The sequence below is a fragment of the Schistocerca gregaria genome, unplaced genomic scaffold (genome assembly GCF_023897955.1).
Source record: "Schistocerca gregaria isolate iqSchGreg1 unplaced genomic scaffold, iqSchGreg1.2 ptg000169l, whole genome shotgun sequence".
Lineage (NCBI taxonomy): Eukaryota > Metazoa > Arthropoda > Insecta > Orthoptera > Acrididae > Schistocerca > Schistocerca gregaria.
The window spans coordinates 17,006,397-17,032,830 of record NW_026061724.1 but is presented as its reverse complement, the minus strand read 5'-3'; the positions used below and the strand labels follow the sequence as shown (position 1 = coordinate 17,032,830).

Here is a 26,434-nt window from a genome sequence, read left to right as displayed (position 1 = left end):
GGGTGAGAGTACACACATATGCGAGGTGATCCGTGAACGCTGCCGGCCACATCTCAGCGTCGACAACGGCCGATCGTAGGCCGCGGGTGACGTAGACTCGATCCAAACGGCTCGCGGAGTGACTAGTAAAGTAGGTGTGTGCTCGACGGTCGCCGTGTTGGATGATCCAGGTGTCCAACAAGGCCAAGTCCTGTACAAGTGCCTGGAGTGCCGGGCAGGTGGTATAGTGTGGCTCCTGGTCGGATGGGCGGAGCACACAATTAAAATCGCCGCCTACTACCAAGTGGTCGGTATTGCCCTGGAAGAGCGGGGCTATATCTTCGGCAAAAAAGGTGCGCCGTTCTCTCCTTTTGCCGGTGCCTGAAGGAGCATATAAGTTCACCAGACGTACTGTACCAATCGTGAGTGCGACCCCCCGGGCCGACGGTAAATAGGAGACATCAGTGGCCATTATCCCTTCCCGCAGTAGAATCGCCGTACCTCCGCCGCCCACATCTGCAGGCATAGTGTAGGCGTCATATCCGTAGGCATCGAGACAGAGTCCTGATAGGACTTCTTGAAGGAAAACAACGTCCAGATCCGCAGCGCGTAACGTATCCTTCAGCATACGGGTCTTGACATCAGATGTAATGCCATTGACGTTGATCGTGACGAGGCGGTATGCCTGGTCCATCAAGTCTCGGGAGGTGACCATGGTATGACAGGAGGGCAGTAGTCGTGACGTGGAGCGCCGGTCTTGCGAAGTGCTAGGCAGCGACGAGAGGTGCTCATGCCGTCCTAGGCGTCTGTCGCCGGCCGCGTAGACGCTGCCATCGGCATCGGTGCATCGTCTTGGTTCTGAAATGCATCCTGCAACTCCATCTCCTGCGCCCAGTCGCCCAGGGACGTTGACACCACTGGATCTCGAGAGGCAGACGGAGGCAAGGGTGCATCCCCGGTGTCGGAGCTGCGGTGATCTCCCGCATCCCCATGTGGTCCAGACCCAGCGGTAGTGGGAGAAGACGTCGAACCGTGTGAGACGGTAGGGTCGCCTGTGTCGGCGCGGTGGAGCGGTTGAGGCACCTGGTCATCCAGCGGTGTCGCCTCGGGCTGTTCTACGTCGTCGGTTGTCTTGCGCCGCTTCTTATGACGCTTGGGTGATTTCTGCTTACGCTGCCGCGCCTCTGTTTCCGACGTAGGGCAAGGGGAGGACGCTGCATCCTGTGCTTCAACTTCCATCGCACCGTCGGCGAGCCGTTGTGACGGTGCGCCGGGGTCCGACGAAAGGACATCAGTAGCATCAGCACTGAAAGACGCTTGGGGCTCCGTGGAAGCTACTGCAGGGTCCTCCAAAGCTCGCACCAATACAGTTTGGTCGTCATATACAGCTGGCGTCTCCCGTCTCGCCGCCGCAACATACGTAATCGGCAGAGAGGTCGGTGTCGACGGACGAATCTGGTCGGTCGAGGGTGTCTGCGCGAGACGGCGTTGCAGGCATTCGGTACGCATGTGTCCCGTCTGGCCACAACCGGAGCAGGTTCTCGGCTGACCGTCGTAAATAATTATTGCCCTGCAACCAGCGATCGTGAGATACGAAGGAATATGGCGATGCAGGTCAATACGGACTTGTCGCACCCCGTTAAGGACAGGGTAGGTGTCGAAGGTCTTCCATTTTTCGGCCGTGTGGCCGAGAACTGTTCCATAGGGTCGAAGAGCAAGGGTGACCAAATCCGCTGGAACTTCAAAAGGGAGCTCAAACACGCGCACATTTTGGATTCCCAATCCAGCACGTTCAAGCGTCACCACACCCACGTTTCCGTCTGAGTGGCAGAACCGATAACCTGCCGTCGAGCGTCTGAGAAGTTTGTCACATGCTTCGTCGTCAGTGAACTTAAGATATACGACGCTGGAGACAATAGATAAGTGGATACCGATCAGCTCGTTAGGATCAACATGTACCACATCGCGTAAAAAACGCTCTACTTCGTGGGCCTTGGGTCTAGAGTACGTAGTGTCGAACTGCAGCTTGATCGTGGCTTTCCGATACGAAAGAGCCATCGTGTGTCAGGAACGTGACGGCAATACGTAACACTAGCGCGCCGGCGCGGTAAACAACAACACACCCGGAAACGCGACACGGAGCGGCCGGGACGTACCGCACCGCTCCACAGCCAAAGGCCGACTGTCGGCCATTAGGCCACACGGTCACTGACGACCAACATTTACATGTATACGACTCATCTCGAAACGCTCACACCCCTGAGGATTTGTGTTTTCGTTCTACACAGCCGCTGCCCCTTGCTCTTTCCCACCCATTCGTTACATTCAACCTCTGACGAGACCGACCAAATATAGACTGAGAAACAAGACCACACACTTTGTGCATTCGGAATCGAAGGCAGGGCGACCCTCGCTGCATTTGCTACGCTGGTCATTTGCTACTTCTGCAGAAGCGGCGGCGGCGGCGACGACGACGACGACGACGACGAATATCGCGAGAGGCTCTGAGATATGTGAGAAATACATCTATAAAATGTAATTCAGACTGCCTCGTTTCACCTTATGCTGTACCGCTTTGGCAAATGCTTTATCTGCGCCATTCGCCTTAATCGCATCTGAGAGTGATTCTTAAAAAAACGCCTGTCGCTAATTGTTCGTCATCACAGGTACTGTTTGCTATAAGGCCACGACGCGCAACTGATTTCCAAAATTCATCTTTCTCCTGTGAGGATGGAACTTACGACCCCTGGTTTATTAGACCAGTGCTCTACCACTGAGCTAAAGAGGCGCGGCCTAGCGGTACTCTTGGGTACTTCGTCCTTACGGTCGTCTGCATCATCAGACTTTAGCTGACAACACTTCATATTACCGGCTAATATTTGCAGCTATGGCGACAAATTACTGTTTGGCTACACATCTGACACGTAACCGATGTGCTCTCCAAACAACAACACTTGCATATCAGAACATGTCTTTCACACATGTCTACAAAATCACCTTCACCTTCAAATACAGCTTCCTTGCGACTGACAGAGACGTAGGCAAAGTTTAAAGTTGCTATTTCCATTAAATCTCGTTAATCAGAAAAACGGTAATTTACACCTGCAGCGGAACAAAATTCCGTTCCGCCCAGCGTCTGGCTCGAACCCACGACCCTGGGATTAAGAGTCTGACGCTCTACCAACTGAGCTAGCCGGCTACCTCGGTGAATACCTGCCGGGTAGCACGTCACACAGTACTCGTTTGGGTTGGGTGGTCCCATACAGAATCTCTCCATGATGCCTAATGTTTTCCTAACGTCACACTCGTCACGTACTTCACTTTTATGTCATAATCATTTCTGAGAGGTAAAGAAATTGCATGACAACATGCACAGCTAGTGGCGTCAAAATTAACGCACATACTTTATGTGACTCAAAAGCCGAACGAGTTACTTTCCGACGTTGTTTTAGATGTGCAAGTGATAGTCAAAACTCGCTGTGTCGGCACTCTGCCGACCATTTCGCTAGTTAACACCGGTCTTGTTGTGTGTGTTTCAACCTCAAGAGCATCTCCAAGCAAAAAATGGTCAGCAGCAACATTCAGACGGTTTCGTACTGCTCAATTGCTACATTAAAACGTTACGTTTCTTTTTCAGAACTGGAACAACACAAGCGTGACAGCATTCGAACCTGTAATCTTCAGATCCGAAGTCCGACGCCTTATCCATTAGGCCACACGGTCACTGACGACCAACATTTACATGTATACGACTCATCTCGAAACGCTCACACCCCTGAGGATTTGTGTTTTCGTTCTACACAGCCGCTGCCCCTTGCTCTTTCCCACCCATTCGTTACATTCAACCTCTGACGAGACCGACCAAATATAGACTGAGAAACAAGACCACACACTTTGTGCATTCGGAATCGAAGGCAGGGCGACCCTCGCTGCATTTGCTACGCTGGTCATTTGCTACTTCTGCAGAAGCGGCGGCGACGACGACGACGACGAATATCGCGAGAGGCTCTGAGATATGTGAGAAATACATCTATAAAATGTAATTCAGACTGCCTCGTTTCACCTTATGCTGTACCGCTTTGGCAAATGCTTTATCTGCGCCATTCGCCTTAATCGCATCTGAGAGTGATTCTTAAAAAAACGCCTGTCGCTAATTGTTCGTCATCACAGGTACTGTTTGCTATAAGGCCACGACGCGCAACTGATTTCCAAAATTCATCTTTCTCCTGTGAGGATGGAACTTACGACCCCTGGTTTATTAGACCAGTGCTCTACCACTGAGCTAAAGAGGCGCGGCCTAGCGGTACTCTTGGGTACTTCGTCCTTACGGTCGTCTGCATCATCAGACTTTAGCTGACAACACTTCATATTACCGGCTAATATTTGCAGCTATGGCGACAAATTACTGTTTGGCTACACATCTGACACGTAACCGATGTGCTCTCCAAACAACAACACTTGCATTTCAGAACATGTCTTTCACACATGTCTACAAAATCACCTTCACCTTCAAATACAGCTTCCTTGCGACTGACAGAGACGTAGGCAAAGTTTAAAGTTGCTATTTCCATTAAATCTCGTTAATCAGAAAAACGGTAATTTACACCTGCAGCGGAACAAAATTCCGTTCCGCCCAGCGTCTGGCTCGAACCCACGACCCTGGGATTAAGAGTCTGACGCTCTACCGACTGAGCTAGCCGGCTACCTCGGTGAATACCTGCCGGGTAGCACGTCACACAGTACTCGTTTGGGTTGGGTGGTCCCATACAGAATCTCTCCATGATGCCTAATGTTTTCCTAACGTCACACTCGTCACGTACTTCACTTTTATGTCATAATCATTTCTGAGAGGTAAAGAAATTGCATGACAACATGCACAGCTAGTGGCGTACATGTATACGACTCATCTCGAAACGCTCACACCCCTGAGGATTTGTGTTTTCGTTCTACACAGCCGCTGCCCCTTCTCTTTCCCACCCATTCGTTACATTCAACCTCTGACGAGACCGACCAAATATAGACTGAGAAACAAGACCACACACTTTGTGCATTCGGAATCGAAGGCAGGGCGACCCTCGCTGCATTTGCTACGCTGGTCATTTGCTACTTCTGCAGAAGCGGCGGCGGCGGCGACGACGACGACGACGAATATCGCGAGAGGCTCTGAGATATGTGAGAAATACATCTATAAAATGTAATTCAGACTGCCTCGTTTCACCTTATGCTGTACCGCTTTGGCAAATGCTTTATCTGCGCCATTCGCCTTAATCGCATCTGAGAGTGATTCTTAAAAAAACGCCTGTCGCTAATTGTTCGTCATCACAGGTACTGTTTGCTATACGGCCACGACGCGCAACTGATTTCCAAAATTCATCTTTCTCCTGTGAGGATGGAACTTACGACCCCTGGTTTATTAGACCAGTGCTCTACCACTGAGCTAAAGAGGCGCGGCCTAGCGGTACTGTTGGGTACTTCGTCCTTACGGTCGTCTGCATCATCAGACTTTAGCTGACAACACTTCATATTACCGGCTAATATTTGCAGCTATGGCGACAAATTACTGTTTGGCTACACATCTGACACGTAACCGATGTGCTCTCCAAACAACAACACTTGCATTTCAGAACATGTCTTTCACACATGTCTACAAAATCACCTTCACCTTCAAATACAGCTTCCTTGCGACTGACAGAGACGTAGGCAAAGTTTAAAGTTGCTATTTCCATTAAATCTCGTTAATCAGAAAAACGGTAATTTACACCTGCAGCGGAACAAAATTCCGTTCCGCCCAGCGTCTGGCTCGAACCCACGACCCTGGGATTAAGAGTCTGACGCTCTACCGACTGAGCTAGCCGGCTACCTCGGTGAATACCTGCCGGGTAGCACGTCACACAGTACTCGTTTGGGTTGGGTGGTCCCATACAGAATCTCTCCATGATGCCTAATGTTTTCCTAACGTCACACTCGTCACGTACTTCACTTTTATGTCATAATCATTTCTGAGAGGTAAAGAAATTGCATGACAACATGCACAGCTAGTGGCGTCAAAATTAACGCACATACTTTATGTGACTCAAAAGCCGAACGAGTTACTTTCCGACGTTGTTTTAGATGTGCAAGTGATAGTCAAAACTCGCTGTGTCGGCACTCTGCCGACCATTTCGCTAGTTAACACCGGTCTTGTTGTGTGTGTTTCAAGCTCAAGGGCATCTCCAAGCAAAAAATGGTCAACAGCAACATTCAGACGGTTTCGTACTGCTCAATTGCTACATTAAAACGTTATGTTTCTTTTTCAGAACTGGAACAACACAAGCGTGACAGCATTCGAACCTGTAATCTTCAGATCCGAAGTCCGACGCCTTATCCATTAGGCCACACGGTCACTGACGACCAACATTTACATGTATACGACTCATCTCGAAACGCTCACACCCCTGAGGATTTGTGTTTTCGTTCTACACAGCCGCTGCCCCTTGCTCTTTCCCACCCATTCGTTACATTCAACCTCTGACGAGACCGACCAAATATAGACTGAGAAACAAGACCACACACTTTGTTTATTCGGAATCGAAGGCAGGGCGACCCTCGCTGCATTTGCTACGCTGGTCATTTGCTACTTCTGCAGAAGCGGCGGCGGCGGCGACGACGACGACGACGAATATCGCGAGAGGCTCTGAGATATGTGAGAAATACATCTATAAAATGTAATTCAGACTGCCTCGTTTCACCTTATGCTGTACCGCTTTGGCAAATGCTTTATCTGCGCCATTAGCCTTAATCGCATCTGAGAGTGATTCTTAAAAAAACGCCTGTCGCTAATTGTTCGTCATCATAGGTACTGTTTGCTATAAGGCCACGACGCGCAACTGATTTCCAAAATTCATCTTTCTCCTGTGAGGATGGAACTTACGACCCCTGGTTTATTAGACCAGTGCTCTACCACTGAGCTAAAGAGGCGCGGCCTAGCGGTACTCTTGGGTACTTCGTCCTTACGGTCGTCTGCATCATCAGACTTTAGCTGACAACACTTCATATTACCGGCTAATATTTGCAGCTATGGCGACAAATTACTGTTTGGCTACACATCTGACACGTAACCGATGTGCTCTCCAAACAACAACACTTGCATATCAGAACATGTCTTTCACACATGTCTACAAAATCACCTTCACCTTCAAATACAGCTTCCTTGCGACTGACAGAGACGTAGGCAAAGTTTAAAGTTGCTATTTCCATTAAATCTCGTTAATCAGAAAAACGGTAATTTACACCTGCAGCGGAACAAAATTCCGTTCCGCCCAGCGTCTGGCTCGAACCCACGACCCTGGGATTAAGAGTCTGACGCTCTACCGACTGAGCTAGCCGGCTACCTCGGTGAATACCTGCCGGGTAGCACGTCACACAGTACTCGTTTGGGTTGGGTGGTCCCATACAGAATCTCTCCATGATGCCTAATGTTTTCCTAACGCCACACTCGTCACGTACTTCACTTTTATGTCATAATCATTTCTGAGAGGTAAAGAAATTGCATGACAACATGCACAGCTAGTGGCGTCAAAATTAACGCACATACTTTATGTGACTCAAAAGCCGAACGAGTTACTTTCCGACGTTGTTTTAGATGTGCAAGTGATAGTCAAAACTCGCTGTGTCGGCACTCTGCCGACCATTTCGCTAGTTAACACCGGTCTTGTTGTGTGTGTTTCAACCTCAAGAGCATCTCCAAGCAAAAAATGGTCAGCAGCAACATTCAGACGGTTTCGTACTGCTCAATTGCTACATTAAAACGTTACGTTTCTTTTTCAGAACTGGAACAACACAAGCGTGACAGCATTCGAACCTGTAATCTTCAGATCCGAAGTCCGACGCCTTATCCATTAGGCCACACGGTCACTGACGACCAACATTTACATGTATACGACTCATCTCGAAACGCTCACACCCCTGAGGATTTGTGTTTTCGTTCTACACAGCCGCTGCCCCTTGCTCTTTCCCACCCATTCGTTACATTCAACCTCTGACGAGACCGACCAAATATAGACTGAGAAACAAGACCACACACTTTGTGCATTCGGAATCGAAGGCAGGGCGACCCTCGCTGCATTTGCTACGCTGGTCATTTGCTACTTCTGCAGAAGCGGCGGCGGCGGCGACGACGACGACGACGAATATCGCGAGAGGCTCTGAGATATGTGAGAAATACATCTATAAAATGTAATTCAGACTGCCTCGTTTCACCTTACGCTGTACCGCTTTGGCAAATGCTTTATCTGCGCCATTCGCCTTAATCGCATCTGAGAGTGATTCTTAAAAAAACGCCTGTCGCTAATTGTTCGTCATCACAGGTACTGTTTGCTATAAGGCCACGACGCGCAACTGATTTCCAAAATTCATCTTTCTCCTGTGAGGATGGAACTTACGACCCCTGGTTTATTAGACCAGTGCTCTACCACTGAGCTAAAGAGGCGCGGCCTAGCGGTACTCTTGGGTACTTCGTCCTTACGGTCGTCTGCATCATCAGACTTTAGCTGACAACACTTCATATTACCGGCTAATATTTGCAGCTATGGCGACAAATTACTGTTTGGCTACACATCTGACACGTAACCGATGTGCTCTCCAAACAACAACACTTGCATTTCAGAACATGTCTTTCACACATGTCTACAAAATCACCTTCACCTTCAAATACAGCTTCCTTGCGACTGACAGAGACGTAGGCAAAGTTTAAAGTTGCTATTTCCATTAAATCTCGTTAATCAGAAAAACGGTAATTTACACCTGCAGCGGAACAAAATTCCGTTCCGCCCAGCGTCTGGCTCGAACCCACGACCCTGGGATTAAGAGTCTGACGCTCTACCGACTGAGCTAGCCGGCTACCTCGGTGAATACCTGCCGGGTAGCACGTCACACAGTACTCGTTTGGGTTGGGTGGTCCCATACAGAATCTCTCCATGATGCCTAATGTTTTCCTAACGTCACACTCGTCACGTACTTCACTTTTATGTCATAATCATTTCTGAGAGGTAAAGAAATTGCATGACAACATGCACAGCTAGTGGCGTCAAAATTAACGCACATACTTTATGTGACTCAAAAGCCGAACGAGTTACTTTCCGACGTTGTTTTAGATGTGCAAGTGATAGTCAAAACTCGCTGTGTCGGCACTCTGCCGACCATTTCGCTAGTTAACACCGGTCTTGTTGTGTGTGTTTCAACCTCAAGAGCATCTCCAAGCAAAAAATGGTCAGCAGCAACATTCAGACGGTTTCGTACTGCTCAATTGCTACATTAAAACGTTACGTTTCTTTTTCAGAACTGGAACAACACAAGCGTGACAGCATTCGAACCTGTAATCTTCAGATCCGAAGTCCGACGCCTTATCCATTAGGCCACACGGTCACTGACGACCAACATTTACATGTATACGACTCATCTCGAAACGCTCACACCCCTGAGGATTTGTGTTTTCGTTCTACACAGCCGCTGCCCCTTGCTCTTTCCCACCCATTCGTTACATTCAACCTCTGACGAGACCGACCAAATATAGACTGAGAAACAAGACCACACACTTTGTGCATTCGGAATCGAAGGCAGGGCGACCCTCGCTGCATTTGCTACGCTGGTCATTTGCTACTTCTGCAGAAGCGGCGGCGGCGGCGACGACGACGACGACGAATATCGCGAGAGGCTCTGAGATATGTGAGAAATACATCTATAAAATGTAATTCAGACTGCCTCGTTTCACCTTACGCTGTACCGCTTTGGCAAATGCTTTATCTGCGCCATTCGCCTTAATCGCATCTGAGAGTGATTCTTAAAAAAACGCCTGTCGCTAATTGTTCGTCATCACAGGTACTGTTTGCTATAAGGCCACGACGCGCAACTGATTTCCAAAATTCATCTTTCTCCTGTGAGGATGGAACTTACGACCCCTGGTTTATTAGACCAGTGCTCTACCACTGAGCTAAAGAGGCGCGGCCTAGCGGTACTCTTGGGTACTTCGTCCTTACGGTCGTCTGCATCATCAGACTTTAGCTGACAACACTTCATATTACCGGCTAATATTTGCAGCTATGGCGACAAATTACTGTTTGGCTACACATCTGACACGTAACCGATGTGCTCTCCAAACAACAACACTTGCATTTCAGAACATGTCTTTCACACATGTCTACAAAATCACCTTCACCTTCAAATACAGCTTCCTTGCGACTGACAGAGACGTAGGCAAAGTTTAAAGTTGCTATTTCCATTAAATCTCGTTAATCAGAAAAACGGTAATTTACACCTGCAGCGGAACAAAATTCCGTTCCGCCCAGCGTCTGGCTCGAACCCACGACCCTGGGATTAAGAGTCTGACGCTCTACCGACTGAGCTAGCCGGCTACCTCGGTGAATACCTGCCGGGTAGCACGTCACACAGTACTCGTTTGGGTTGGGTGGTCCCATACAGAATCTCTCCATGATGCCTAATGTTTTCCTAACGTCACACTCGTCACGTACTTCACTTTTATGTCATAATCATTTCTGAGAGGTAAAGAAATTGCATGACAACATGCACAGCTAGTGGCGTACATGTATACGACTCATCTCGAAACGCTCACACCCCTGAGGATTTGTGTTTTCGTTCTACACAGCCGCTGCCCCTTCTCTTTCCCACCCATTCGTTACATTCAACCTCTGACGAGACCGACCAAATATAGACTGAGAAACAAGACCACACACTTTGTGCATTCGGAATCGAAGGCAGGGCGACCCTCGCTGCATTTGCTACGCTGGTCATTTGCTACTTCTGCAGAAGCGGCGGCGGCGGCGACGACGACGACGACGAATATCGCGAGAGGCTCTGAGATATGTGAGAAATACATCTATAAAATGTAATTCAGACTGCCTCGTTTCACCTTATGCTGTACCGCTTTGGCAAATGCTTTATCTGCGCCATTCGCCTTAATCGCATCTGAGAGTGATTCTTAAAAAAACGCCTGTCGCTAATTGTTCGTCATCACAGGTACTGTTTGCTATACGGCCACGACGCGCAACTAATTTCCAAAATTCATCTTTCTCCTGTGAGGATGGAACTTACGACCCCTGGTTTATTAGACCAGTGCTCTACCACTGAGCTAAAGAGGCGCGGCCTAGCGGTACTCTTGGGTACTTCGTCCTTACGGTCGTCTGCATCATCAGACTTTAGCTGACAACACTTCATATTACCGGCTAATATTTGCAGCTATGGCGACAAATTACTGTTTGGCTACACATCTGACACGTAACCGATGTGCTCTCCAAACAACAACACTTGCATTTCAGAACATGTCTTTCACACATGTCTACAAAATCACCTTCACCTTCAAATACAGCTTCCTTGCGACTGACAGAGACGTAGGCAAAGTTTAAAGTTGCTATTTCCATTAAATCTCGTTAATCAGAAAAACGGTAATTTACACCTGCAGCGGAACAAAATTCCGTTCCGCCCAGCGTCTGGCTCGAACCCACGACCCTGGGATTAAGAGTCTGACGCTCTACCGACTGAGCTAGCCGGCTACCTCGGTGAATACCTGCCGGGTAGCACGTCACACAGTACTCGTTTGGGTTGGGTGGTCCCATACAGAATCTCTCCATGATGCCTAATGTTTTCCTAACGTCACACTCGTCACGTACTTCACTTTTATGTCATAATCATTTCTGAGAGGTAAAGAAATTGCATGACAACATGCACAGCTAGTGGCGTCAAAATTAACGCACATACTTTATGTGACTCAAAAGCCGAACGAGTTACTTTCCGACGTTGTTTTAGATGTGCAAGTGATAGTCAAAACTCGCTGTGTCGGCACTCTGCCGACCATTTCGCTAGTTAACACCGGTCTTGTTGTGTGTGTTTCAACCTCAAGAGCATCTCCAAGCAAAAAATGGTCAGCAGCAACATTCAGACGGTTTCGTACTGCTCAATTGCTACATTAAAACGTTACGTTTCTTTTTCAGAACTGGAACAACACAAGCGTGACAGCATTCGAACCTGTAATCTTCAGATCCGAAGTCCGACGCCTTATCCATTAGGCCACACGGTCACTGACGACCAACATTTACATGTATACGACTCATCTCGAAACGCTCACACCCCTGAGGATTTGTGTTTTCGTTCTACACAGCCGCTGCCCCTTGCTCTTTCCCACCCATTCGTTACATTCAACCTCTGACGAGACCGACCAAATATAGACTGAGAAACAAGACCACACACTTTGTGCATTCGGAATCGAAGGCAGGGCGACCCTCGCTGCATTTGCTACGCTGGTCATTTGCTACTTCTGCAGAAGCGGCGGCGGCGGCGACGACGACGACGACGAATATCGCGAGAGGCTCTGAGATATGTGAGAAATACATCTATAAAATGTAATTCAGACTGCCTCGTTTCACCTTATGCTGTACCGCTTTGGCAAATGCTTTATCTGCGCCATTAGCCTTAATCGCATCTGAGAGTGATTCTTAAAAAAACGCCTGTCGCTAATTGTTCGTCATCATAGGTACTGTTTGCTATAAGGCCACGACGCGCAACTGATTTCCAAAATTCATCTTTCTCCTGTGAGGATGGAACTTACGACCCCTGGTTTATTAGACCAGTGCTCTACCACTGAGCTAAAGAGGCGCGGCCTAGCGGTACTCTTGGGTACTTCGTCCTTACGGTCGTCTGCATCATCAGACTTTAGCTGACAACACTTCATATTACCGGCTAATATTTGCAGCTATGGCGACAAATTACTGTTTGGCTACACATCTGACACGTAACCGATGTGCTCTCCAAACAACAACACTTGCATATCAGAACATGTCTTTCACACATGTCTACAAAATCACCTTCACCTTCAAATACAGCTTCCTTGCGACTGACAGAGACGTAGGCAAAGTTTAAAGTTGCTATTTCCATTAAATCTCGTTAATCAGAAAAACGGTAATTTACACCTGCAGCGGAACAAAATTCCGTTCCGCCCAGCGTCTGGCTCGAACCCACGACCCTGGGATTAAGAGTCTGACGCTCTACCGACTGAGCTAGCCGGCTACCTCGGTGAATACCTGCCGGGTAGCACGTCACACAGTACTCGTTTGGGTTGGGTGGTCCCATACAGAATCTCTCCATGATGCCTAATGTTTTCCTAACGTCACACTCGTCACGTACTTCACTTTTATGTCATAATCATTTCTGAGAGGTAAAGAAATTGCATGACAACATGCACAGCTAGTGGCGTCAAAATTAACGCACATACTTTATGTGACTCAAAAGCCGAACGAGTTACTTTCCGACGTTGTTTTAGATGTGCAAGTGATAGTCAAAACTCGCTGTGTCGGCACTCTGCCGACCATTTCGCTAGTTAACACCGGTCTTGTTGTGTGTGTTTCAACCTCAAGAGCATCTCCAAGCAAAAAATGGTCAGCAGCAACATTCAGACGGTTTCGTACTGCTCAATTGCTACATTAAAACGTTACGTTTCTTTTTCAGAACTGGAACAACACAAGCGTGACAGCATTCGAACCTGTAATCTTCAGATCCGAAGTCCGACGCCTTATCCATTAGGCCACACGGTCACTGACGACCAACATTTACATGTATACGACTCATCTCGAAACGCTCACACCCCTGAGGATTTGTGTTTTCGTTCTACACAGCCGCTGCCCCTTGCTCTTTCCCACCCATTCGTTACATTCAACCTCTGACGAGACCGACCAAATATAGACTGAGAAACAAGACCACACACTTTGTGCATTCGGAATCGAAGGCAGGGCGACCCTCGCTGCATTTGCTACGCTGGTCATTTGCTACTTCTGCAGAAGCGGCGGCGGCGGCGACGACGACGACGACGAATATCGCGAGAGGCTCTGAGATATGTGAGAAATACATCTATAAAATGTAATTCAGACTGCCTCGTTTCACCTTACGCTGTACCGCTTTGGCAAATGCTTTATCTGCGCCATTCGCCTTAATCGCATCTGAGAGTGATTCTTAAAAAAACGCCTGTCGCTAATTGTTCGTCATCACAGGTACTGTTTGCTATAAGGCCACGACGCGCAACTGATTTCCAAAATTCATCTTTCTCCTGTGAGGATGGAACTTACGACCCCTGGTTTATTAGACCAGTGCTCTACCACTGAGCTAAAGAGGCGCGGCCTAGCGGTACTCTTGGGTACTTCGTCCTTACGGTCGTCTGCATCATCAGACTTTAGCTGACAACACTTCATATTACCGGCTAATATTTGCAGCTATGGCGACAAATTACTGCTTGGCTACACATCTGACACGTAACCGATGTGCTCTCCAAACAACAACACTTGCATATCAGAACATGTCTTTCACACATGTCTACAAAATCACCTTCACCTTCAAATACAGCTTCCTTGCGACTGACAGAGACGTAGGCAAAGTTTAAAGTTGCTATTTCCATTAAATCTCGTTAATCAGAAAAACGGTAATTTACACTTGCAGCGGAACAAAATTCCGTTCCGCCCAGCGTCTGGCTCGAACCCACGACCCTGGGATTAAGAGTCTGACGCTCTACCGACTGAGCTAGCCGGCTACCTCGGTGAATACCTACCGGGTAGCACGTCACACAGTACTCGTTTGTGTTGGGTGGTCCCATACAGAATCTCTCCATGATGCCTAATGTTTTCCTAACGTCACACTCGTCACGTACTTCACTTTTATGTCATAATCATTTCTGAGAGGTAAAGAAATTGCATGACAACATGCACAGCTAGTGGCGTCAAAATTAACGCACATACTTTATGTGACTCAAAAGCCGAACGAGTTACTTTCCGACGTTGTTATAGATGTGCAAGTGATAGTCAAAACTCGCTGTGTCGGCACTCTGCCGACCATTTCGCTAGTTAACACCGGTCTTGTTGTGTGTGTTTCAACCTCAAGAGCATCTCCAAGCAAAAAATGGTCAGCAGCAACATTCAGACGGTTTCGTACTGCTCAATTGCTACATTAAAACGTTACGTTTCTTTTTCAGAACTGGAACAACACAAGCGTGACAGCATTCGAACCTGTAATCTTCAGATCCGAAGTCCGACGGCTTATCCATTAGGCCACACGGTCACTGACGACCAACATTTACATGTATACGACTCATCTCGAAACGCTCACACCCCTGAGGATTTGTGTTTTCGTTCTACACAGCCGCTGCCCCTTGCTCTTTCCCACCCATTCGTTACATTCAACCTCTGACGAGACCGACCAAATATAGACTGAGAAACAAGACCACACACTTTGTGCATTCGGAATCGAAGGCAGGGCGACCCTCGCTGCATTTGCTACGCTGGGCATTTGCTACTTCTGCAGAAGCGGCGGCGGCGGCGGCGACGACGACGACGACGACGAATATCGCGAGAGGCTCTGAGATATGTGAGAAATACATCTATAAAATGTAATTCAGACTGCCTCGTTTCACCTTATGCTGTACCGCTTTGGCAAATGCTTTATCTGCGCCATTCGCCTTAATCGCATCTGAGAGTGATTCTTAAAAAAACGCCTGTCGCTAATTGTTCGTCATCACAGGTACTGTTTGCTATAAGGCCACGACGCGCAACTGATTTCCAAAATTCATCTTTCTCCTGTGAGGATGGAACTTACGACCCCTGGTTTATTAGATAAGTGCTCTACCACTGAGCTAAAGAGGCGCGGCCTAGCGGTACTCTTGGGTACTTCGTCCTAACGGTCGTCTGCATCATCAGACTTTAGCTGACAACACTTCATATTACCGGCTAATATTTGCAGCTATGGCGACAAATTACTGCTTGGCTACACATCTGACACGTAACCGATGTGCTCTCCAAACAACAACACTTGCATATCAGAACATGTCTTTCACACATGTCTACAAAATCACCTTCACCTTCAAATACAGCTTCCTTGCGACTGACAGAGACGTAGGCAAAGTTTAAAGTTGCTATTTCCATTAAATCTCGTTAATCAGAAAAACGGTAATTTACACTTGCAGCGGAACAAAATTCCGTTCCGCCCAGCGTCTGGCTCGAACCCACGACCCTGGGATTAAGAGTCTGACGCTCTACCGACTGAGCTAGCCGGCTACCTCGGTGAATACCTGCCGGGTAGCACGTCACACAGTACTCGTTTGGGTTGGGTGGTCCCATACAGAATCTCTCCATGATGCCTAATGTTTTCCTAACGTCACACTCGTCACGTACTTCACTTTTATGTCATAATCATTTCTGAGAGGTAAAGAAATTGCATGACAACATGCACAGCTAGTGGCGTCAAAATTAACGCACATACTTTATGTGACTCAAAAGCCGAACGAGTTACTTTCCGACGTTGTTTTAGATGTGCAAGTGATAGTCAAAACTCGCTGTGTCGGCACTCTGCCGACCATTTCGCTAGTTAACACCGGTCTTGTTGTGTGTGTTTCAACCTCAAGAGCATCTCCAAGCAAAAAATGGTCAACAGCAACATTCAGACGGTTTCGTACTGCTCAATTTCTACATTAAAACGTTATGTTTTTTTTTCAGAACTGGAAAAACACAAGCGTGACAGCATTCGAACCTGTAATCTTCAGATCCGAAGTCCTACGCCTTATCCATTAGGCTACACGGTCACTGACGACCAACATTTACATGTATACGACTCATCTCGAAACGCTCACACCCCTGAGGATTTGCGTTTTCGTTCTACACAGCCGCTGCCCCTTGCTCTTTCCCACCCATTCGTTACATTCAACCTCTGACGTGACCGACCAAATATAGACTGAGAAACAAGACCACACACTTTGTGCATTCGGAATCGAAGGCAGGGCGTCCCTCGCCGCATTTGCTACGATTGCCATTTGCTACTTCTGCAGAAGCGGCGGCGGCGGCGGCGACGACGACGACGACGACGACGAATATCGCGAGAGACTCTGAGATATGTGAGAAATACATCTATAAAATGTAATTCAGACTGCCTCGTCCCACCTTATGCTGTACCGCTTTGGCAAATGCTTTATCTGCGCCATTTGCCTTAATCGCATCTGAGAGTAATTCTTAAAAAAACGCCTGTCGCTAATTGTTCGTCATCACAGGTACTGTTTGCTATACGGCCACGACGCGCAACTGATTTCCAAAATTCATCTTTCTCCTGTGAGGATCGAACTTACGACCCCTGGTTTATTAGACCAGTGCTCTACCACTGAGCTAAAGAGGCGCGGCCTAGCGGTACTCTTGGGTACTTCGTCCTTACGGTCGTCTGCATCATCAGACTTTAGCTGACAACACTTCATATTACCGGCTAATATTTGCAGCTATGGCGACAAATTACTGCTTGGCTACACATCTGACACGTAACCGATGTGCTCTCCAATCAACAACACTTGCATTTCAGAACATGTCTTTCACACATGTCTACAAAATCACCTTCACCTTCAAATACAGCTTCCTTGCGACTGACAGAGACGTAGGCAAAGTTTAAAGTTGCTATTTCCATTAAATCTCGTTAATCAGAAAAACGGTAATTTACACCTGCAGCGGAACAAAATTCCGTTTCGCCCAGCGTGTGGCTCGAACCCACGACCCTGGGATTAAGAGTCTGACGCTCTACCGACTGAGCTAGCCGGCTACCTCGGTGAATACCTGCCGGGTAGCACGTCACACAGTACTCGTTTGGGTTGGGTGGTCCCATACAGAATCTCTCCATGATGCCTAATGTTTTCCTAACGTCACACTCGTCACGTACTTCACTTTTATGTCATAATCATTTCTGAGAGGTAAAGAAATTGCATGACAACATGCAGAGCTAGTGGCGTCAAAATTAACGCACATACTTTATGTGACTCAAAAGCCGAACGAGTTACTTTCCGACGTTGTTTTAGATGTGCAAGTGATAGTCAAAACTCGCTGTGTCGGTACTCTGCCGACCATTTCGCTAGTTAACACCGGTCTTGTTGTGTGTGTTTCAAGCTCAAGAGCATCTCCAAGCAAAAAATGGTCAACAGCAACATTCAGACGGTTTCGTACTGCTCAATTGCTACATTAAAACGTTATGTTTCTTTTTCAGAACTGGAAAAACACAAGCGTGACAGCATTCGAACCTGTAATCTTCAGATCCGAAGTCCTACGCCTTATCCATTAGGCTACACGGTCACTGACGACCAACATTTACATGTATACGACTCATCTCGAAACGCTCACACCCCTGAGGATTTGCGTTTTCGTTCTACACAGCCGCTGCCCCTTGCTCTTTCCCACCCATTCGTTACATTCAACCTCTGACGTGACCGACCAAATATAGACTGAGAAACAAGACCACACACTTTGTGCATTCGGAATCGAAGGCAGGGCGTCCCTCGCCGCATTTGCTACGATTGCCATTTGCTACTTCTGCAGAAGCGGCGGCGGCGACGACGACGACGACGACGACGACGACGACGAATATCGCGAGAGACTCTGAGATATGTGAGAAATACATCTATAAAATGTAATTCAGACTGCCTCGTCCCACCTTATGCTGTACCGCTTTGGCAAATGCTTTATCTGCGCCATTTGCCTTAATCGCATCTGAGAGTAATTCTTAAAAAAACGCCTGTCGCTAATTGTTCGTCATCACAGGTACTGTTTGCTATACGGCCACGACGCGCAACTGATTTCCAAAATTCATCTTTCTCCTGTGAGGATCGAACTTACGACCCCTGGTTTATTAGACCAGTGCTCTACCACTGAGCTAAAGAGGCGCGGCCTAGCGGTACTCTTGGGTACTTCGTCCTTACGGTCGTCTGCATCATCAGACTTTAGCTGACAACACTTCATATTACCGGCTAATATTTGCAGCTATGGCGACAAATTACTGCTTGGCTACACATCTGACACGTAACCGATGTGCTCTCCAATCAACAACACTTGCATTTCAGAACATGTCTTTCACACATGTCTACAAAATCACCTTCACCTTCAAATACAGCTTCCTTGCGACTGACAGAGACGTAGGCAAAGTTTAAAGTTGCTATTTCCATTAAATCTCGTTAATCAGAAAAACGGTAATTTACACCTGCAGCGGAACAAAATTCCGTTTCGCCCAGCGTGTGGCTCGAACCCACGACCCTGGGATTAAGAGTCTGACGCTCTACCGACTGAGCTAGCCGGCTACCTCGGTGAATACCTGCCGGGTAGCACGTCACACAGTACTCGTTTGGGTTGGGTGGTCCCATACAGAATCTCTCCATGATGCCTAATGTTTTCCTAACGTCACACTCGTCACGTACTTCACTTTTATGTCATAATCATTTCTGAGAGGTAAAGAAATTGCATGACAACATGCAGAGCTAGTGGCGTCAAAATTAACGCACATACTTTATGTGACTCAAAAGCCGAACGAGTTACTTTCCGACGTTGTTTTAGATGTGCAAGTGATAGTCAAAACTCGCTGTGTCGGTACTCTGCCGACCATTTCGCTAGTTAACACCGGTCTTGTTGTGTGTGTTTCAAGCTCAAGAGCATCTCCAAGCAAAAAATGGTCAACAGCAACATTCAGACGGTTTCGTACTGCTCAATTGCTACATTAAAACGTTATGTTTCTTTTTCAGAACTGGAAAAACACAAGCGTGACAGCATTCGAACCTGTAATCTTCAGATCCGAAGTCCTACGCCTTATCCATTAGGCTACACGGTCACTGACGACCAACATTTACATGTATACGACTCATCTCGAAACGCTCACACCCCTGAGGATTTGCGTTTTCGTTCTACACAGCCGCTGCCCCTTGCTCTTTCCCACCCATTCGTTACATTCAACCTCTGACGTGACCGACCAAATATAGACTGAGAAACAAGACCACACACTTTGTGCATTCGGAATCGAAGGCAGGGCGTCCCTCGCCGCATTTGCTACGATTGCCATTTGCTACTTCTGCAGAAGCGGCGGCGGCGACGACGACGACGACGACGACGACGACGACGACGAATATCGCGAGAGACTCTGAGATATGTGAGAAATACATCTATAAAATGTAATTCAGACTGCCTCGTCCCACCTTATGCTGTACCGCTTTGGCAAATGCTTTATCTGCGCCATTTGCCTTAATCGCATCTGAGAGTAATTCTTAAAAAAACGCCTGTCGCTAATTGTTCGTCATCACAGGTACTGTTTGCTATACGGCCACGACGCGCAACTGATTTCCAAAATTCATCTTTCTCCTGTGAGGATCGAACTTACGACCCCTGGTTTATTAGACCAGTGCTCTACCACTGAGCTAAAGAGGCGCGGCCTAGCGGTACTCTTGGGTACTTCGTCCTTACGGTCGTCTGCATCATCAGACTTTAGCTGACAACACTTCATATTACCGGCTAATATTTGCAGCTATGGCGACAAATTACTGCTTGGCTACACATCTGACACGTAACCGATGTGCTCTCCAATCAACAACACTTGCATTTCAGAACATGTCTTTCACACATGTCTACAAAATCACCTTCACCTTCAAATACAGCTTCCTTGCGACTGACAGAGACGTAGGCAAAGTTTAAAGTTGCTATTTCCATTAAATCTCGTTAATCAGAAAAACGGTAATTTACACCTGCAGCGGAACAAAATTCCGTTTCGCCCAGCGTGTGGCTCGAACCCACGACCCTGGGATTAAGAGTCTGACGCTCTACCGACTGAGCTAGCCGGCTACCTCGGTGAATACCTGCCGGGTAGCACGTCACACAGTACTCGTTTGGGTTGGGTGGTCCCATACAGAATCTCTCCATGATGCCTAATGTTTTCCTAACGTCACACTCGTCACGTACTTCACTTTTATGTCATAATCATTTCTGAGAGGTAAAGAAATTGCATGACAACATGCAGAGCTAGTGGCGTCAAAATTAACGCACATACTTTATGTGACTCAAAAGCCGAACGAGTTACTTTCCGACGTTGTTTTAGATGTGCAAGTGATAGTCAAAACTCGCTGTGTCGGTACTCTGCCGACCATTTCGCTAGTTAACACCGGTCTTGTTGTGTGTGTTTCAAGCTCAAGAGCATCTCCAAGCAAAAAATGGTCAACAGCAACATTCAGACGGTTTCGTACTGCTCAATTGCTACATTAAAACGTTATGTTTCTTTTTCAGAACTGGAAAAACACAAGCGTGACAGCATTCGAACCTGTAATCTTCAGATCCGAAGTCCTACGCCTTATCCATTAGGCTACACGGTCACTGACGACCAACATTTACATGTATACGACTCATCTCGAAACGCTCACACCCCTGAGGATTTGCGTTTTCGTTCTACACAGCCGCTGCCCCTTGCTCTTTCCCACCCATTCGTTACATTCAACCTCTGACGTGACCGACCAAATATAGACTGAGAAACAAGACCACACACTTTGTGCATTCGGAATCGAAGGCAGGGCGTCCCTCGCCGCATTTGCTACGATTGCCATTTGCTACTTCTGCAGAAGCGGCGGCGGCGACGACGACGACGACGACGACGACGACGAATATCGCGAGAGACTCTGAGATATGTGAGAAATACATCTATAAAATGTAATTCAGACTGCCTCGTCCCACCTTATGCTGTACCGCTTTGGCAAATGCTTTATCTGCGCCATTTGCCTTAATCGCATCTGAGAGTAATTCTTAAAAAAACGCCTGTCGCTAATTGTTCGTCATCACAGGTACTGTTTGCTATACGGCCACGACGCGCAACTGATTTCCAAAATTCATCTTTCTCCTGTGAGGATCGAACTTACGACCCCTGGTTTATTAGACCAGTGCTCTACCACTGAGCTAAAGAGGCGCGGCCTAGCGGTACTCTTGGGTACTTCGTCCTTACGGTCGTCTGCATCATCAGACTTTAGCTGACAACACTTCATATTACCGGCTAATATTTGCAGCTATGGCGACAAATTACTGCTTGGCTACACATCTGACACGTAACCGATGTGCTCTCCAATCAACAACACTTGCATTTCAGAACATGTCTTTCACACATGTCTACAAAATCACCTTCACCTTCAAATACAGCTTCCTTGCGACTGACAGAGACGTAGGCAAAGTTTAAAGTTGCTATTTCCATTAAATCTCGTTAATCAGAAAAACGGTAATTTACACCTGCAGCGGAACAAAATTCCGTTTCGCCCAGCGTGTGGCTCGAACCCACGACCCTGGGATTAAGAGTCTGACGCTCTACCGACTGAGCTAGCCGGCTACCTCGGTGAATACCTGCCGGGTAGCACGTCACACAGTACTCGTTTGGGTTGGGTGGTCCCATACAGAATCTCTCCATGATGCCTAATGTTTTCCTAACGTCACACTCGTCACGTACTTCACTTTTATGTCATAATCATTTCTGAGAGGTAAAGAAATTGCATGACAACATGCAGAGCTAGTGGCGTCAAAATTAACGCACATACTTTATGTGACTCAAAAGCCGAACGAGTTACTTTCCGACGTTGTTTTAGATGTGCAAGTGATAGTCAAAACTCGCTGTGTCGGTACTCTGCCGACCATTTCGCTAGTTAACACCGGTCTTGTTGTGTGTGTTTCAAGCTCAAGAGCATCTCCAAGCAAAAAATGGTCAACAGCAACATTCAGACGGTTTCGTACTGCTCAATTGCTACATTAAAACGTTATGTTTCTTTTTCAGAACTGGAAAAACACAAGCGTGACAGCATTCGAACCTGTAATCTTCAGATCCGAAGTCCTACGCCTTATCCATTAGGCTACACGGTCACTGACGACCAACATTTACATGTATACGACTCATCTCGAAACGCTCACACCCCTGAGGATTTGCGTTTTCGTTCTACACAGCCGCTGCCCCTTGCTCTTTCCCACCCATTCGTTACATTCAACCTCTGACGTGACCGACCAAATATAGACTGAGAAACAAGACCACACACTTTGTGCATTCGGAATCGAAGGCAGGGCGTCCCTCGCCGCATTTGCTACGATTGCCATTTGCTACTTCTGCAGAAGCGGCGGCGGCGACGACGACGACGACGACGACGACGACGAATATCGCGAGAGACTCTGAGATATGTGAGAAATACATCTATAAAATGTAATTCAGACTGCCTCGTCCCACCTTATGCTGTACCGCTTTGGCAAATGCTTTATCTGCGCCATTTGCCTTAATCGCATCTGAGAGTAATTCTTAAAAAAACGCCTGTCGCTAATTGTTCGTCATCACAGGTACTGTTTGCTATACGGCCACGACGCGCAACTGATTTCCAAAATTCATTTTTCTCCTGTGAGGATGGAACTTACGACCCCTGGTTTATTAGACCAGTGCTCTACCACTGAGCTAAAGAGGCGCGGCCTAGCAGTACTCTTGGGTACTTCGTCCTTACGGTCGTCTGCATCATCAGACTTTAGCTGACAACACTTCATATTACCGGCTAATATTTGCAGCTATGGCGACAAATTACTGCTTGGCTACACATCTGACACGTAACCGATGTGCTCTCCAAACAACAACACTTGCCTTTCAGAACATGTCTTTCACACATGTCTACAAAATCACCTTCACCTTCAAATACAGCTTCCTTGCGACTGACAGAGACGTAGGCAAAGTTTAAAGTTGCTATTTCCATTAAATCTCGTTAATCAGAAAAACGGTAATTTACACTTGCAGCGGAACAAAATTCCGTTTCGCCCAGCGTCTGGCTCGAACCCACGACCTTGGGATTAAGAGTCTGACGCTCTACCGACTGAGCTAGCCGGCTACCTCGGTGAATACCTGCCGGGTAGCACGTCACACAGTACTCGTTTGGGTTGGGTGGTCCCATACAGAATCTCTCCATGATGCCTAATGTTTTCCTAACGTCACACTCGTCACGTACTTCACTTTTATGTCATAATCATTTCTAAGAGGTAAAGAAATTGCATGACAACATGCACGGCTAGTGGCGTCAAAATTAACGCACATACTTTATGTGACTCAAAAGCCGAACGAGTTACTTTCCGACGTTGTTTTAGATGTGCAGGTGATAGTCTAAACTCGCTGTGTCGGCACTCTGCCGACCATTTCGCTAGTTAACACCGGTCTTGTTGTGTGTGTTTCAAGCTCAAGAGCATCTCCAAGCAAAAAATGGTCAACAGCAACATTCAGACGGTTTCGTACTGCTCAATTGCTACATTAAAACGTTATGTTTCTTTTTCAGAACTGGAAAAACACAAGCGTGACAGCATTCGAACCTGTAATCTTCAGATCCGAAGTCCTACGCCTTATCCATTAGGCTACACGGTCACTGACGACCAACATTTACATGTATACGACTCATCTCGAAACGCTCACACCCCTGAGGATTTGCGTTTTCGTTCTACACAGCCGCTGCCCCTTGCTCTTTCCCACCCATTCGTTACATTCAACCTCTGACGTGACCGACCAAATATAGACTGAGAAACAAGACCACACACTTTGTGCATTCGGAATCGAAGGCAGGGCGTCCCTCGCCGCATTTGCTACGATTGCCATTTGCTACTTCTGCAGAAGCGGCGGCGGCGACGACGACGACGACGACGACGACGACGAATATCGCGAGAGACTCTGAGATATGTGAGAAATACATCTATAAAATGTAATTCAGACTGCCTCGTCCCACCTTATGCTGTACCGCTTTGGCAAATGCTTTATCTGCGCCATTTGCCTTAATCGCATCTGAGAGTAATTCTTAAAAAAACGCCTGTCGCTAATTGTTCGTCATCACAGGTACTGTTTGCTATACGGCCACGACGCGCAACTGATTTCCAAAATTCATTTTTCTCCTGTGAGGATGGAACTTACGACCCCTGGTTTATTAGACCAGTGCTCTACCACTGAGCTAAAGAGGCGCGGCCTAGCAGTATTCTTGGGTACTTCGTCCTTACGGTCGTCTGCATCATCAGACTTTAGCTGACAACACTTCATATTACCGGCTAATATTTGCAGCTATGGCGACAAATTACTGCTTGGCTACACATCTGACACGTAACCGATGTGCTCTCAAAACAACAACACTTGCATTTCAGAACATGTCTTTCACACATGTCTACAAAATCACCTTCACCTTCAAATACAGCTTCCTTGCGACTGACAGAGACGTAGGCAAAGTTTAAAGTTGCTATTTCCATTAAATCTCGTTAATCAGAAAAACGGTAATTTACACTTGCAGCGGAACAAAATTCCGTTTCGCCCAGCGTCTGGCTCGAACCCACGACCCTGGGATTAAGAGTCTGACGCTCTACCGACTGAGCTAGCCGGCTACCTCGGTGAATACCTGCCGGGTAGCACGTCACACAGTACTCGTTTGGGTTGGGTGGTCCCATACAGAATCTCTCCATGATGCCTAATGTTTTCCTAACGTCACACTCGTCACGTACTTCACTTCTATGTCATAATCATTTCTGAGAGGTAAAGAAATTGCATGACAACATGCACGGCTAGTGGCGTCAAAATTAACGCACATACTTTATGTGACTCAAAAGCCGAACGAGTTACTTTCCGACGTTGTTTTAGATGTGCAGGTGATAGTCAAAACTCGCTGTGTCGGCACTCTGCCGACCATTTCGCTAGTTAACACCGGTCTTGTTGTGTGTGTTTCAAGCTCAAGAGCATCTCCAAGCAAAAAATGGTCAACAGCAACATTCAGACGGTTTCGTACTGCTCAATTGCTACATTAAAACGTTATGTTTCTTTTTCAGAACTGGAACAACACAAGCGTGACAGCATTCGAACCTGTAATCTTCAGATCCGAAGTCCGACGGCTTATCCATTAGGCCACACGGTCACTGACGACCAACATTTACATGTATACGACTCATCTCGAAACGCTCACACCCCTGAGGATTTGTGTTTTCGTTCTACACAGCCGCTGCCCCTTGCTCTTTCCCACCCATTCGTTACATTCAACCTCTGACGAGACCGACCAAATATAGACTGAGAAACAAGACCACACACTTTGTGCATTCGGAATCGAAGGCAGGGCGACCCTCGCTGCATTTGCTACGCTGGTCATTTGCTACTTCTGCAGAAGCGGCGGCGGCGGCGGCGACGACGACGACGACGACGACGAATATCGCGAGAGGCTCTGAGATATGTGAGAAATACATCTATAAAATGTAATTCAGACTGCCTCGTTTCACCTTATGCTGTACCGCTTTGGCAAATGCTTTATCTGCGCCATTCGCCTTAATCGCATCTGAGAGTGATTCTTAAAAAAACGCCTGTCGCTAATTGTTCGTCATCACAGGTACTGTTTGCTATAAGGCCACGACGCGCAACTGATTTCCAAAATTCATCTTTCTCCTGTGAGGATGGAACTTACGACCCCTGGTTTATTAGATAAGTGCTCTACCACTGAGCTAAAGAGGCGCGGCCTAGCGGTACTCTTGGGTACTTCGTCCTAACGGTCGTCTGCATCATCAGACTTTAGCTGACAACACTTCATATTACCGGCTAATATTTGCAGCTATGGCGACAAATTACTGCTTGGCTACACATCTGACACGTAACCGAT

At 47.3% G+C, this 26,434-nt stretch overlaps 4 non-coding genes across 4 annotated transcripts; all 4 read right to left on the bottom strand.

The window, feature by feature from the left end:
• Window positions 1–17,094: 17,094 nt before the first annotated feature.
• On the bottom strand, window positions 17,095–17,166 carry Trnai-aau (transfer RNA isoleucine (anticodon AAU)). The gene has a single exon. It is a non-coding gene; the product is annotated as a tRNA-Ile (tRNA).
• A 1,450-nt stretch (window positions 17,167–18,616) lies between these two features.
• Window positions 18,617–18,688, bottom strand: Trnai-aau (transfer RNA isoleucine (anticodon AAU)). The gene has a single exon. It is a non-coding gene; the product is annotated as a tRNA-Ile (tRNA).
• A 1,453-nt stretch (window positions 18,689–20,141) lies between these two features.
• Window positions 20,142–20,213, bottom strand: Trnai-aau (transfer RNA isoleucine (anticodon AAU)). The gene has a single exon. It is a non-coding gene; the product is annotated as a tRNA-Ile (tRNA).
• Window positions 20,214–21,660: 1,447 nt separating this feature from the next.
• Window positions 21,661–21,732, bottom strand: Trnai-aau (transfer RNA isoleucine (anticodon AAU)). The gene has a single exon. It is a non-coding gene; the product is annotated as a tRNA-Ile (tRNA).
• Window positions 21,733–26,434: the final 4,702 nt, after the last annotated feature.